The sequence below is a fragment of the Leptonychotes weddellii genome, chromosome 2, assembly GCF_054177405.1.
Source record: "Leptonychotes weddellii isolate Sample4059 chromosome 2, ASM5417740v2, whole genome shotgun sequence".
NCBI lineage: Eukaryota > Metazoa > Chordata > Mammalia > Carnivora > Phocidae > Leptonychotes > Leptonychotes weddellii.
The window spans coordinates 148497718-148513676 of record NC_138370.1 but is presented as its reverse complement, the minus strand read 5'-3'; the positions used below and the strand labels follow the sequence as shown (position 1 = coordinate 148513676).

The 15959-nt window shown below is 37.9% G+C and overlaps 1 protein-coding gene across 5 annotated transcripts in view; it reads left to right on the top strand.

Moving 5' to 3' along the window:
• The window catches only part of N4BP2 (NEDD4 binding protein 2), a 66053-nt gene that overhangs the window by 6749 nt on the left and 43345 nt on the right, over positions 1 to 15959 (top strand). For all 5 annotated transcript variants that reach the window (XM_081812993.1, XM_081812987.1, XM_081812988.1 and 2 more), the window contains exon 2: positions 8158 to 8254. The gene's annotated coding sequence lies outside the window, so the exon portion shown is untranslated. The remainder of the gene's footprint in view (positions 1 to 8157; positions 8255 to 15959) is intronic.

Below are 15959 nucleotides of genomic sequence, written 5' to 3'. Positions count from 1 at the left end.
TGGTTTAATGTTTGTTCCATGTCTTCTGTTTGTTTCCCTAGCCAACTCTGTATTATCACATTGTTACAGTTTGCTTATCTGTCATCTCACCATGTAGTGGTTAGGGTGTAGTGAAAGAAAGAGGTGAATTGACTATCTTAAAAAATGATGTGATTTGCATGGAGGGAATTAAGTAGTTATTTTGGGGTTTACCTAGTAGGGAAGAGAAGGAGACACTATATATGTTAGATGAAAATTTTCTTTCTTTTTTTTTTTTGAAGATTTTATTTTTGCAAGAGAGAGGGAGATGGGGGTGTGGGGGCGGAGAGGAGAGCACATGCACAGAGGGAGAAGTAGACTCCCCGCAGAGCAGGGAGCCTGATGCTGGACTCCATCCCAGGACCCTTGGATCATGACCTGAGTTGAAGAAAGATGCTTAACTGACTGAATCACCCAGGCGCCCCAGATGAAAGTTTTCTAAGTTAGGAAAGGCATACTAGGTAGGCCCTTTTATAGCGTCAGTGAAATACATCTTTACATAAAATTTCCATATATTCAGTTTCTCTGTTTGTTAGGACTTTTTGGATTGCAAGTAACAGAGATACAGTTTGAAATAGCCTGTTTCAAGGGAAGAGTTACTGGCTTAATAACCATATAACAGAAATTGTATGGATAGAGATGGCCATAAAGGCTAAGGTAGGAACTTGCCCATAGGTAGGTCCTTCCTATACTTAAAATCTGTGCATACTGGTGCCGTTTCTCCCATTGTGGATATGCTTCACATGGTGGGACCTGGTTCCTGCCAGCACAGGCTTATCTATTTAGAGCCTTATGTACAAGGTTTTAGGTAGATTTGGTCACATGTCCATCCCTTGACTGATTCCTGCAGCTGAGGAGATGAGGTGCTATGCTTAGTTTAGATCATGTGATGTGCTCGTTTATGTGTCAGGAGTCTGTTTTCTTTTTTTTTTTTTTTAAAGATTTTATTTATTTATTTGAGAGAGAGAGAGAGCATGAGAGGGGGAGGGTCAGAGGGAGAAGCAGACTCCCCGCCGAGCAGGGAGCCCGATGCGGGACTCGATCCAGGGACTCCAGGATCATGACCTGAGCCGAAGGCAGCCGCCCAACCAACTGAGCCACCCAGGCGCCCAGGAGTCTGTTTTCTAACAGACCAGGGGAGGAGAAGGAGTTCTGGGCGGACACAAAGAATATTCATTATAATTCTTAACCATTCTTCTGATTATAAATTTATTTTCTTAGGTACTTTATTTGTGAAAAAGAGATACTCAGTATTACATACGTGAGTATTCCAGGTACTAAAGTGGAAAGTCTAATATTTTGTTTTTTTAAAAAATTATTTATTTATTCATGAGAAATAGAAGGAGAGGCAGAGGGAGAAGCAGGCTCCCCGTGGAGCAGGGAGCCAGATGTGGGGCTTGATCCCAGAACCTTGGGATCATGACCTGAGCCAAAGGCAGATGCTTAACCGACTGAGCCACCCAAGCACCCTGGGAAGTCTAATATTAATTTTAAAGAACTAATTTGGCTTTTTGGTTTGTGCTGGCATGTAACAAATATTTATTGAGCTCTTGCTTGCTAAATAACACATTACCTGGGAGATGCTTATCAACTAGTGGTCTAAGCAAGTAAATACAGAGGTGCTAAGATAGAGGTATATCTAGGGTGCAGTGGGAGCTGTGTCTAAGTCAGACTTTAGGATAGCAGAAAAACCTTCTGAAGGAAAGTTAACTAAGCCAAGAAATACGGGTTGGGTGGAAAGGTGTAGAGGGACTTTTGGGCAGAACATTTGTGAAGCACAGAGGTGTGAAATGTCCTACTTTGTGTGGGGAAACAAATAATTAGATACAGAAATAATAGAGAGTACCTGAGGAGGAATAGAGGAAGAGGAAGCTAGGGGTACATAAGAGACCAGATCATAGAAGTCCTTGAGTACTTTCCCTAGGAGTTGGAACTTGATCTTGAAAACTGTAGAGTCATTGAAGGATTTTAAGCTGGACCTCTCAGGCTTGAAGGGCCTATGTAATATCCAAGTGGCTATGACTGTTAGGCAGTTAAGTATATTGGAGTTTTGGAGAGAATTCTGGGCTGGAGTTGTAGTTACAGGTATTGAAACCATGGGTTTAGATGGGCCTAGAAAAAGCTGGTGGAGCAGAAAGTTGGAGACAGAATCCAGGGGAACCAGGACATTGAAAAGACAGAGCAAAAGGGAAGAAATCAATGGAGACTGAGAAGGGGCAGCCAGAGAAAAACCAGTAGGGGGAAGATTGCTTTGGATTAAGACGTCAACAGGAAGTGGGAATTTGAAACAACAAATGTAAATTATTATTTTACAAAACAGTGTAGGGAATACTAGGAATTTGGTTAGTCTCAGTTAAGAAATCTCCTGATGCTTATCAACTCTGGGTGTATTGAGAAAATTAAATTCCTTCCTCCCTCTCTCCCTCCCTCCCTCCCTAAGATTTTATTTTTCGTAATGTCTACACCCAAAGTGGGGCTCGAACTCACAACCCTGAGATCAAGAGTCACATGCTCTACTGATTGAGCTAGCCAGGTGCCCCAAGAAAATCAAATTTCTAAACCGTTTTTCCAGTGCAGGAATTTGAACTTTTAGACTTTTTAAAGGCAGAAAGGAGAGGATGGAGGCTTTTTGGTAGGTGATGGTTCATAGGAAAGAAGTGGTTGAGTAGGGGATGGATATAGTATATGTACAATCCTAGTAGATAGTATTTTGCATATAGTTTCTGGAGCTAAAGAGATCCAGGAGATCTATTCTATCACAGGACCCAAAGTTGATAATTGATTATGTAGTTGTAACTAACATAATTCACTTCTCAGGATTTCTATTTGTGATTTTCTTTTCTGTTCTATTTCTGACTCTAACTCTCTTCATTAAAAGATTTTATTTATTTGTCAGGGAGAGACTGAGAGAGAGAGGTAGGCAGAGGGAGATGCAGGCTCCCTGCTGAGCAAGGAGCCCGTTGTGGGACTTGATCCCAGGACCTCTGGGATCATGACCTGAGCTGAAGGCAGGCACTTAACCGACTGAGCCACCCAGGCATCCCTGACTCCAACTCTCTTCAGTGAACATTTTCTTTCCCTGCTAAATCATCTTCTCTTATTTTTTTCCCTTTGTAGTTTTAACCCCTTACAGGTTTTTTTTTTTTTAAAGATTTTATTTATTTATTTGACAGAGACACAGAGAGAGAGGGAACACAAGCAGGGGCAGTGAGAGAGGGAGAAGCAGGCTTCCTGCCGAGCAGGGAGCCCAATTCGGGGCTTGATCCCAGGACCCTGGGATCATGACCTGAGCCAAAGGCAGACGCTTAACGACTAAGCCACCCAGGCACCTCCCTAAACCCCTTATAGTTTTATTAAAAAAACTGGTAAACAGGGGCGCCTGGGTGGCTCAGTTGGTTAAGCGACTGCCTCCGGCTCAGGTCATGATCCTGGAGTCCCGGGATCGAGTCCCGCATCGGGCTCCCTGCCCAGCGGGGAGTCTGCTTCTCCCTCTCCCGCTCCCCCCTCTTGTGCTCTTTCTCTCTCTCACTCTCTCTCTCAAATAAATAAATAAAATCTAAAAAAAAATAAAATTGGTAAACATATAACATAAAATTTACTATCCTAACCATTTTTAGATGAACAGTACAGTAATGTTAACTATATGTGCATTGTTAATACAATAGATCTCTAGAATGTTTTCATCTTGTAGAACTGAAGCTCTAGTCCCATCAAACAATTCTCCTTTTCTTCCTCTTCTTCAGCCCCTTGCAACCATCGTGCTACTTGCTGTTTCTAAGAGTTCGACTACTTTAGATACTTCATATAAGTGGAATCGTACTGTATTTGCATTTTTATGACTGGATTATTTCACTTAGCATAATGTCCTCAAGGCTTATCCATGTTGCAGCATATAACAGGATTGCCTTCCTTTTTTGAGGCTGCGTATTATTCCATCATGTGTGTTTGTGTGTACACCATGTATTCTTTATCCTTTTTTCTGTTAATGAACATTTATGTTGCATGGACATTTTTGGTTGCTTCCACTTCTTGGCTATTGTGAATAATGCTTTAATGAACATGATTGTGCAAATATTTCTTTGGGATCTTGTTTTCATTTCTTTTTGATATATACCCAGAAAGTGGGATCGATGGATCATAATCTATTTTTAATTTTGGAGGAACCTCCATATTGTTTTCCATAGCAGCTGCACATTTTATTTTTATTTTTAAAATTTTAAATCCAGTATAATTAACATCCAGTGTGAAATTAGTTTCAGGTATATAATATAGGACTCAGCAATTCTATATATTACTCAGCGGGTGCACATTTTACATTCTCACCAGCAGCAAGCAAGGGTTTCAGTTTCTTCCCATCCTTACCAACACTTGTTCCTGCCCCCTTTTTTTTGGTGGTGGCCATCCTAACAGGTGTGAGGTGATATCTCATTATGGTTTTAATTAACATTTCCTGATGATTAGTGATGTTGAACATCTTTTCATATGCTTGTAGGTCATTTGTGTATTAATCGCCTATGGAGAAATGTCTGTTCAAGTCCTTTGCCCATTTTGAAAATTGAGGGGTTTTTTTTTTGTTTGTTTTGTTGACTTGTAAGAGTTATTTATATATTTTGGATATTAACACCTTATCAGATATATGGTTTGCAAATATTTCTCCTATTCTGTAGATTGCCTTTTTGCTCTGTTGATTGTTTTCCTTTGCTGTGCAGAAGTTTTTTTTTTAAGTTTGATGTAGTCCTGTTTGTTTATTTTTGCTTTTGTTTCCTGTGCTTTGGTGCCATAACCAAGAAGTCATTGCTAGTCCAATGTTATGAAGCTTTCTGCCATGTTTTCTTCTAAGAGTTTTATGGTTTCAGGTCTTATGTTGAGGTCTTTAACCCATTTTGAGTTAATTTTTGTATATGGTATCAGGTAAGGGTCCAGGTTCATTCTTTTGCATGTGGATATCCAGTTCTTCAAGCACCATTTGTTGAAAAGACTATCCTCTCCCCATTGTGTAGCCTTCGTATCCTTGTCAAAGATCACTTGACTGTAGGGGTACCGGGGTGGTGCAGTTAGTTGAGTGACTGACTCTTGGTTTTGGCTTAGGTCATGATCTCAGGGTCATGAGATCGAGACCCACGTCAGGCTCCATGCTCAGTGTGGAGTCTGCTTGGGATTCTTTCTGTCTTCCTCTCCCTTCCCTTTTGCCCCTTCCCCCACTTGTGCTCGCTCCCTCTCTCTGTCTCTGTCTCTCTCAAGTAAATAAAGATTACTTGACTGTGTATGTGAGGGTTTATTTCTGGGCTCTATATTCTATTGTAGCTGTTCTTCTGCTTCTTTATGCCAGTACCGTACAGTTTTGATTACTGTAGTTTTGTTAATATGTTTTGAAATCAGGAAACCAATCAGGAAACAAAGACTTTAGCTTTGTTTTAATTTCTCAAGGTTGTTTGGCTATTCAGGGTCCTTTTCTTCTTCTTTTTTTTTTTAAGAGTGTTTATTTGAGAGAGAGTGAAAGTGATCACAGAGGGAGAGGGATCATAGAGGGAGAGGGAGAAGCAGACTTGCCGCTGAGCAGATAGCTGTTGCGAGCGGATAGCCTGTTGCCCCAATTCAAGGTCCTTTTCTTCATTTAAAAAAATTAATTTTTTTAAAGTAGGCTCCACGCCGAATGTGGGGCTTAAACTCACAACCCTGAGATCAAGAGTCATATGGTCCACTGATTGAGCCAGCCAGGAGCCCCTCCTTCAGTTTTATCCTTTAAGATTTCTTCTTTCAGGGGCACCTGGGTGGCTCAGTCAGGTAAGTGTCTGCCTTTGGCTCACATGATCCCAGAGTCCCCTGCGGGGGCGGGGGGGGAGTGGGGAGTCTGCTTCTCCCTCTGCCCCTCACCCCACTCTTGTGCTCTTTCTCTCTCTCTCTCAAATAAATAAATAAAATCTTAAGAAAAAAAGATTTCTTCTTTCATTTTCTTCCTTCCCTTTACTTATAGCACGATTGAATTTTTCTTCTCAGAACGCATATGGATAGATAACCAGATACAACCTTTACTCTGCTTTATGAAAACTTGGCATATTTGAATTAGAAGTTTCAAATTAAGTGTTGGTATTTGGATTAAAAAAGGATTTTACTTTGTAGACTAGACAAACAAGTTTACTTGAAGCATGGTACATTCTAAAAACTTTTACAAATGGAAAATACTTAAGCATATAGAAAAGTAGAATAGTACATTGAACCCACCTTCTAGATTCAAATAATTATTAGTAATTTTGCCACATTTAGTTTACATATCTGTGTATGTATGTATAAATTTCCTGCACCATTTAAAAGTAAATTAATGGTGGCAAGTGGAATTTGTTTTTTGGTTTTTCCTTTTCTTTTTTTTTTTTTTAAGATTTTGTTTATTTGAGAGAGAAAGAGTGGGTGAGAGAGAGCACAAGCCAGAGGGAGAGGGAGAAACAGACTCCCCGCTGAGCAGGGAGCCCAACGTGGGGCTCAATCCCAGGACCCGGGGATCATGACCTGAGCTGAAGGCAGATGTTTAACCGACTGAACCACCCAGGAAAAGCCACCCATGGTTTTTCGTTTTTGAGTATTATACATTTATGTTATAGGTGTATATATTTTGGACTTTGCTCAGTTTTGTTTAAGGGTTTAGTTTGAAATTTGCTCTTTTAAAAAAATTATAAGAAGACATATTATCTTTAGTATATATCCCAGAAAAAGGATATTCTCTGATACAGCTGTAAAACCATGATTATTCCTAGCAAAATTATCATAATTCCCTAAAATATAATACTCATACCATAGTCTTATTTTTCCAGTTGTTCCCAAAACCTCTTTTATTGTTTTTTGTTTTTTTTTTAATTTAATTTTTTTAGGCAGAGAGAGGCAAAGGGAGAGGAAGAGAAAGCATCTTAAGCAGGCTCCATGCCCAGGGTGGAGTGTGACGTGGGGCTTGATCTCACAACCTGGAGAACATGACCTGAACTAAAATCAAGAGTTGGATGATTAACTGACTGAGCCACTGAGGCGCCCCTTTTATTGTTTTTTTTTTTAATACCAAATTCACATCAAGAGCTACCTATTGCATTTAGTTATCTCTTGAGTTGTTTTTTTTTTTTTTTATAGAACTGCCTCTCTTACCTATCTCTTCACCACCCTCCCTCTCTTACTCCGTGATACAGATTTGTTAGCTCTGTTGAGAATGTCTGACATTTTTTGTATTGCTGATCGTTTACTCATGGTGTAGTAGAACTTTTTCCTCTATCCCCTATATTTTCTATAAACAGGGAGTTAGGGGCTGCCTAGGTGACTCAGTTAGTTAAGCTTTGGACTCTTGACTTGGGCTCAGGTCATGATCTCAGGGTTGTGAGATCAAGCCCCACGTTGGGCTCTGTGCCGAGCCTGGAGCCTGCTTAGAATTCTCTCTCCCTCTCCTTCTGTCTCCCCGCCGCCGCCCCCCCCCCCATATTTAAACTTGGAGTTATATCTAAAGGTGTTTCAGATTTAGGTTAAAGATTTTTGGAAGAATACTAAATAAAAGTGATGCTCTGTATTCATATTGTTTCATATTAAGCGCACATAATGTTTAGTTGTCCCATCATTCTGATGCTGTGTTTCATCACCAGGCTGAGGTGGTGACAACCAGATCATTTTATTGAAGTTATCTTTTTCTTTTTGCATCTGTAAATCATCTGTGGATGGCACTTTGGCTCCGGGTAAATCTCTATCAACCTGTTTCACCTAATGATTTTAGCCTTCATTGATGATTGCTGATTCTTGTTCAGCTACTCGTTAGAAATATTAAGATTCTGTTGTCCTTTTACATTCCTTTTGCATAGTCATCTTCTATGAAGAAGTTTCCCTCATCAATTTGGGCTATTTTGTTATCTTGAAATAATGTTCTACCTGGAGAATAAATGCTTAGTTTGTTCCTTTAATATAACCATTTCCAGAGGGTTATAGTTACCTCTAGTGGTGGCAAATGAGGTTGGCCTTTTTTGTCTTTTTTTTACTTTTGTGCCTTTCTCTGTGGAATATCATATGTACTTAGGTTATAAGTATTACATGTTTTGAACTTTGATTTCATTTAGGATTATAGTTTGATATAGATTTGCCTTTTATTATATATATAAAATGTATTTTTTTTTGTAGTAAGAAGACACGTTGAATAACAGGAAGAGCTGTAGAGTTTGTAGATATCAACTGTGGCCTTAATAAGCACGTTCTTAGCATCAATGTTGGACAGATGGTAAGTATTATTAAAGTCATAGAGGATGAATATTTTACACATAGGTTCTCAAGCATTTTTATTTGAGTGATTAAAAAAATCTCTCAGAAGGAAAATGTAATCACGGATTTTGTTACTAGAATTTCTCAAAGAGCTTGTGGTTGTGTAAAACAACTATATTGTAGTCCTGTTCCCCCCCTTTTTTTTAAATTCAGCTTCCTTTCAGATTTTTTTTTTAAGATTTATTTATTTATTTGTCAGAGTGAGAGAGAGCGAGAGAGAGAGAGTGCACAAGCAGAGGGAGTGGCAGGCAGAGGGAGAAGTAGGCTCCCCACCAAGCAAGGAGCCCGATGTGGGACTTGATCCTAGGACCCTGGGATTGTGAGCCAAAGGCAGATGCTTAACCGACTGAGCCACCCAGGCATCCCTGCTTTTCCCCTTTAATATTTCCTCTTTAATGTTGTAGTTTCTGTTTCTAAAATGCATCTTCATATTTTATATATTCTCCATTTGCAAATATTATTTGTGCACCTATTTTATGTATGGGACTATGGCTATCTGTCAGATTGGAGTATATATCATCATCTATGTTATCAAGGAACATGGCTAATGGGGAAATAAACACATACAGATGAAAATATGTTGGGGGGCACCTGGGTGGCTCAGTCGTTAAGCGTCTGCCTTCGGCTCAGGTCATGATCCCGGGGTCCTGGGATCGAGCCCCACATTGGGCTCCTTGCTCAGCGGGAAGCCTGCTTCTCCCTCTCCCACTCCCCCTGCTTGTGTTCCTGCTCTTGCTGTGTCTCTCTCTGTCAAATAAATAAATTAAATCTTTAAAAAAAAAAAAGAAAATATGTTGGTAAAACCAACAATGTGAGGCTCTAAAATAACCAAGCAAGACTAGTACTGGCAGTAAGTAATGAGGGATTATAGAAAGTGTTGAAGAACTCTAAGAATTACAACTTCCTGGATTCTTTGGCCAAGATATGTATATTATTTAGCAACTGGCTTTTTCCCTTAAGAATATGTCTCAGAGGTCTTTCTGGTTTCTACACACATCTGGTTTCTTCATTCTATCTTAAACTGTTTAATAGTTGCCTAGTATTCTAAAGGGTGATTTTTACCATAATTTATTTAGCCATACTCTTATCCACTGATATTTAGGATGTCTTCAATGATCGATTATAATAGTTCTTATGTCAGATAGATACACTTTAAGATTATTGGTTACCTTAACTTGATTACATTTTCTATAAATGCTATTTTTTTTTAGTGACACACCCTTTGGTACCTTGATCAGATTTAATATTTATCTTACTCTTATCACAGTGGTGCACTTAAAATCATTTTGTAGGTGACTTAATCCCCAGTAAAGATGGATTGATTGGTTTTGGTAGCATTTGTTTCTGAAAGAGATGTTTCTTGATCTTGTTTGGGATGATACAATGTTTTGAGTCCCGTGGCTCCCATATATATATTCCTTATAGAGAGATGCTTTTTGTTTTTCTTTTTTTGATGATTTTAAGGAGCTAAAGTATTATTAATAAATTTGATTGTTAGTATCAATTTTCTTAGGCCTGTTCTTTCTAGATGGTTGATATTGCATATATTAAATAGAATATCTTTCTTGATTTTATAGAAATTTGTTATTCTGATATTTTTCTGTAAAGGTTATCTAAAATTAGTAGTCTTTATATAAATATAGCAGATTTATTCATAAAATGACATGGTAAATTTTTTTAGTGAGTGTTGTGTTGATGATGTAGCTTTCAATAGGAAGGTATTTTTTGAAGTGGTGTTTATTGGTATATTCACTCTAATGGCAGTACTGACTATTGCCATACCACTGTTAGAGTTCATGTTCACTCTACTTTTATAAATTTCATGTTAACCCAGAATTTTTTTTTTTTAATGTTTAAAAGAACATATATCTTTATCTGTTGAAACAAAACAAAACAAAACTCAAGTTGATAAGGCCTCTGCGTACCATGCGGGAATATTTTGATGATAATTAGTGAGCAAGTATATATTGGTTAGGTTCTCTATCAGGTTAAAATTAAATAATAGAGGTAGAAGAGCTTGGAAAATGTGTATATGAAATTTAAATATTCATGGTCTCATTATTAACAAAAATTTATATTATTTATTTTTAAGTTCTTCATTTGAGCCAGTTCTTTCACATTTCTCCATAGTATATCAAACCTTACTTACCCATCCTTATTTCCCATATCCTTTTAGAATACACTCTCTAGGTCAGGTATGTATGTGAAGAAGCTACATAACCTTGTTTAAATTAGTGTATCAATAAGGCTCTCTTTATGGAAAAAGGAAGATGCATAAGATCAGTTGATAAAAGTTGAACATTACTCAAGTGAATAAATGGGATTGAAATAATCTGGATATATAAAATAAAACTGGTACTTGGGTGGTAGTGTATGTTTTTATAGCAATTCCCCATTATACTAAATATTGGTTGGACACTTAAGCTACCTACATGTTTAGATCTTTTTCCATATAAATAGACGCAATGGAAAAAGGTGGAAGGGATGTATGGTTTGCCAGCTGGAGGAAGTATAGGGGAAGTCTAAGATTCATCTTTGATAATAGTGATTTTTTTTTCCCCTGATTATTGAAGTATGTATATATTATAGATTATTTGGAAAATGCAAAAGTAGTATATAAAAAGAGTAGTATGCTAAAAATAAAGTTACTTGTGGGGCACCTGGGTGGCTCAGTTGGTTAAGCGTCTGCTTTCGGCTCAGGTCATGATCTCAGGGTCCTGGGATCAAATCCCCCATTGGACTCCCTGCTCAGTGGGGAGTCTACTTCTCCCTCTGCCTCTGCCCCTCCTCTCCTTGTACTCTCTTTCTCAAATAAACAAATAAAATCTTAAAAAAAAAAAAGAGTAGATGTATAGATCAGTGAAATAGAATTGAGAATACAGTAATAAACTCTTATAGTTATGGTCAGTTGATTTTTGACATGGGTGCCAAGACCATTCATTGGAGAAAGAATAGTCTTTTTTTTTTTTTTTTAAAGATTTTTATTTATTTATTTGAGGGAGAGAACACGCGAACCGAGGGGGGCGGGGAGCAGCAGAGGGAGAGGGAGAAACAGACTCCCCACTGAGCAGGGAGCCCGATGCGGGGCTCAGTCCCAGGACCCTGGGATCATGACCTGAGTCTAAGGCAGATGCTTAATGGACTGAGCCACCCAGGTGCCCCAAGAATAGTCTTTTCAACAGATGGTACTGGGACAACTGGATATCCACATGAAAAAGAATTAACTTAGACCCCTATCTCATACCACATACAAAAATTAAAAATGGATTAAAGACCTAAACGTAAAAGCTAAAACTTGTAAAACTTTTCGAGGAAAACATAGGCATAAATCTTTGTGACTTTTGTTTCAGCAATGGTTTCTTAGGACACCAAAAGTGTAAGTGACAAATGAAAAATACAGATAAATTCGTCAAGATAAAAAATGTTTGTGCTTCAGAGGATACCATCAACAAAGTGAAAGGATGGGGCGCCTGGGTCCTTTCCCACAGAATGGGAGAAGATATTTGATAAAGGACTCCTATCCAGAATGCATAAAGAACTCTTACAGCTAAATAATATTGACAGTAACCCTTACTTTTAAAAATGGGCAAAGGATCTGAATAGATATTTCTTTAGATAAGATATACAAATGCTAATTGAGCAATGTAATGATGGTCAGCAACATTAGTCATTAGGGAAATGCAAGTCAAAACTACAATGAGGAAAAAAAAAAAACACCAACCAAAAAAATACAATGAGATACTGTTAGGATGGCCATAATCAAAAAGGTAGATAATAACAGGTGTTGGTGAGGATATAGAGAAATGGGAACCCCCATATATTGCTGGTGGAAATTGAAAATGGTGCAGCCACTTTGGATAACAGTCTGGCACTTCCTTAGAAGGTTAAACGTAAGAGTTATCATATGACTTGAATATATTTTGAATTTAGAACTGGCAAGATTTGCTGAATGATCAGATGAAGTGTGCAGGAAGGAGGAGGCAAAAATGACTCCTAGTTTTTTGGCCTCAGCAACTAGAAATTGCCATTAGCTGAGATTGGAGGATTATAGATAGGACAGGTCTGCAATGGAAGATTGAGATCACTTTTAGACATGCCTGGTTTGAGATGTCTATTAGATATACAAAGTGGAGGTATTTAGTGGGTAGTTTGTGTGTCTGGGGTTAGGGAAGAGGTGCAGTTTGAAGATGTAAATTATTAGCATTATGTTAGTGTTTAAAGCCATGAGACTAGGAGAGGTCACCAAAGAAGTGGGTAAATCAGGGAAAAGAAGAGAACCTAGGGCTAAGTCCTGCAACAGGTCATTTTTTCCAAGTTGAATGATGAGAAAATTCTGATAGTGGCCCTGTTCTTAAAAGAAGATAATATCCTTAGAATGTTCTTTGAGGGAGGGATTTATCAGCTGTGTAAATGCTGCTGATAGGTCTAGAACATTAAATTTAATTTTTATTTTCTAATTGCTGGTGTAGAGAAATACAGTTTAGCAATTTTGCTAAATTATCTGGGTAATCCAAAAGATAATCTGTAGATTCTTTTGGATTTTATGTGTACTCAGTTGTATTGCCTGTGAATAATGATAGTTATATTTCTTTTTTTCCAATCCTTACAACATTTATTTCCTTTTCAAGTCTTAATGCACTGGCTATGATCTCTGGTACCATGTAGTACTGTAGAATAGAAATGGTGATGACAGGCATCTTATTTCTGATTACAGAGGGTAAACTTTTAGCATTTCCTAATTATGTATGAAGGGGGTGTGTGTGTGTGGGTGTGTGTGTGTGTGTTTTGGACATGCCTTTATTCCCTTCTATTTCATGTAGAGTTTTTATCATGAGTGGATGTTGACTTTTTTCAAATAGTTTTTCTGCATATATTGAGTTGATTATTACGATTTTTCTTCTTATTTTGGTAATGCTGGGTATTGAATTGAATAATTTTCAAATATTAAAACAACTTTATAATCTGAAAATAAATTCAGGTTGTGGTACATTATATTTATAACTAATATAATTTTTATATTTTGTATAACATCACTCATAATTTATGTATTACTACTGTAATATTTTGCTTGGGAATTTTGCATCTATTTTCATGAGTGAAATAGGCCTGTAATTTTTTTCTTTTAATATCCTTGTAAGGTTTTGGTATCAAGGTTAGATTGACCTCATAAAATGAGTCAGGAAGTGTTTTCTCTTTAGTCTCTAGAAGAGTTTGTGTAAGATTGGTATTACAGATTATTTAGTGGAATTTTCTTATGAAGCCACCTCGACCCTAGGGTTTTCTTTGTGGGAAGCTTTTAAGTTCTAGATCCATTTCTTTAATAGATACAGGACTGTTAGATCTTGTTATTTCAGATATGGTATGATGTGTGTTTTTTAAAAATGTGCATTCCATTTAAAACTTAAAATTTATTGGCATAAAATTGTTTATGATCTCTCTCTTTTTAAAATATGTCTTTGGACTTGATAATGATGTCCCCTTTTTCATTTCTGATATTGGTAATTTGTACCTTCTCTCTCTCTCTTTTTAAAGATTTTATTTATTTGTCAGAGAGAGAGAGAGAGAGCATGCACAAGCAGGGGGAGGGGCAGACAGAGGGAGAAGCAGGCTCCCCACTGAGCAAGGAGCCCGATGCGGGGCTTGATCCCAGGACACTGGGATCATGACCTGAGCTGAAGGCAGCCGCTTAACCAACTGAGCCACCCATGCATCCGTTCTCTTTTTTTGATCACTCTTGCCGGGGATTTGTTCTTCTTAATGGGGTGTTATTTTGTTTTTTTTGTTTTTAAGCTAGTTTAGATTTCAAAGAACCGTCTTTTGATGTTGTTGATCCCATTTACTGTGTATTTGTTTTCTATTTTGTATTTGCTGTTTGTTATTTCCTTTCTAGTTTCTTTGGGTTTGATTTGCAGTTTTTTCTCCCCCTCAACTGCTTATTGAATGTTTAGACAGTTGATTTTTCACCCTTTCTTTTTTTCTAATATATGCATTTGTATGCAGCTTTTTTTAAATAAAGATTTTATTTATTTATTTGAGAGAGAGAGAGAGAGAAAGTATGAGCAGGGGGAAGGGGGAAAGGGAGAGGGAGAAGCAGAGTCCCCGCTGAGCAGGGAGCCTGATGCTGGGACTTGATCCCAGGGTCCTGGGATCATGACCTGAGCTGAAGGCAGATGCGTAACCAACTGAGCCACCCAGGCACCCGCATTTGTATGCATCTTTTTCTGTGCATGACTTTAGTTATAGCTCACAAGTTTGGATATATTTATTTGGTTAAAATATTTTCTAATAATATTAATTTAATGATTTTTGTTTTTTAAATTTACATTTATTTTTTAAAAAGATTTTACTTATTTAGAGAGTGCTTGTGGGGTGGAGGGAGGGGAGAAGGGAGAGGGACAGAGATGGAGCGGGAGGGACAAGCAGACCCCTAGCTAAATGCAGAGCTGAGCTAAGCACAGAGCCGGACCTGGGGCTTGATCTCACATCCCTGAAATCATGACCTGAGCTGAAATCAAGAGTTGGATGCTTAACCCACTCAGTCACCCAGGCGCCCTTTAACTATAATCTTAAATTGATGTTAGAATTTCACTAATATAGTGGAATTCTTCTTTGACTCAAGTATAGGAGTCTGTTTCTTAATTTTCAAACAATTGTGTTTTCTAGTTATATTTTAGTTACTAATTTCTTAGACACAGCGAGAGAGGGAACACAAGCAGGGGGAGTGAGAGAGGGAGAAGCAGGCTTCCTGCTGAGCAGGGAGCCAGATGCAGGGCTCTATCCCAGGACCCTGGGATCATGACCTGAGCTGAAGGCAGACGCTTAACGACTGAACCACCCAGGCACCCTATTAGTTACTAATTTCTAATATAATTCCATGTATACTTGAAAATAAAGTGTATTCTGTGGTTATTTGGTCCAGTGTTGTATAGATATTAAGGCAAGTTATTTATTGATCTCCTCTGTCCTTATTGTTCAGCCTTTCTTTTTTTTCTATTTTGTTGGGGGTGCTCCTTTTTCTAATAGTTACAGAGGGAGTGATTTTACCAGTTGAATACAAGCTTAGAATTGTAGAATTGTTGTATCTTCCTGGTGAATTTTATCATTGACTTTTATCATTGATGAGTAAATGGTGATTTAGATAAGAGCAATTTTTATTTTCTTTAGGAAAACAATTTAATATTTGACAAAAAAAGAACAACATAAATCATAGTCAGGGAAAATCAGAGCCTTTCTAGGCTTCTTTTTCATTTATTTTAGTTTAGAATGGCTTGTACTTTTTTTTAACTTTTTTATTGTTATGTTAATCACCATACATTACATCATTAGTTTTTGATGTAGTGTTCCATGATTCATTGTTTGTGCATAACACCCAGTGCTCCATGCAGAACGTGCCCTCTTTAATACCCATCACTAGGCTAACCCATCCTCCCACCCCCTCCCCTCTAGAACCCTCAGTTTGTTTTTCAGAGTCCATCGTCTCTCATGGTTCGTCTCCCCCTCCGATTTCCCCCCCTTCATTCTTCCCCTCCTACTATCTTCTTTTTTTTTTTCTTAACATATATTGCATTATTTATTTCAGAGGTACAGATCTGTGATTCAACAGTCTTGCACAATTCACAGCGCTCACCATAGCACATACCCTCCCCAATGTCTATCACCCAGCC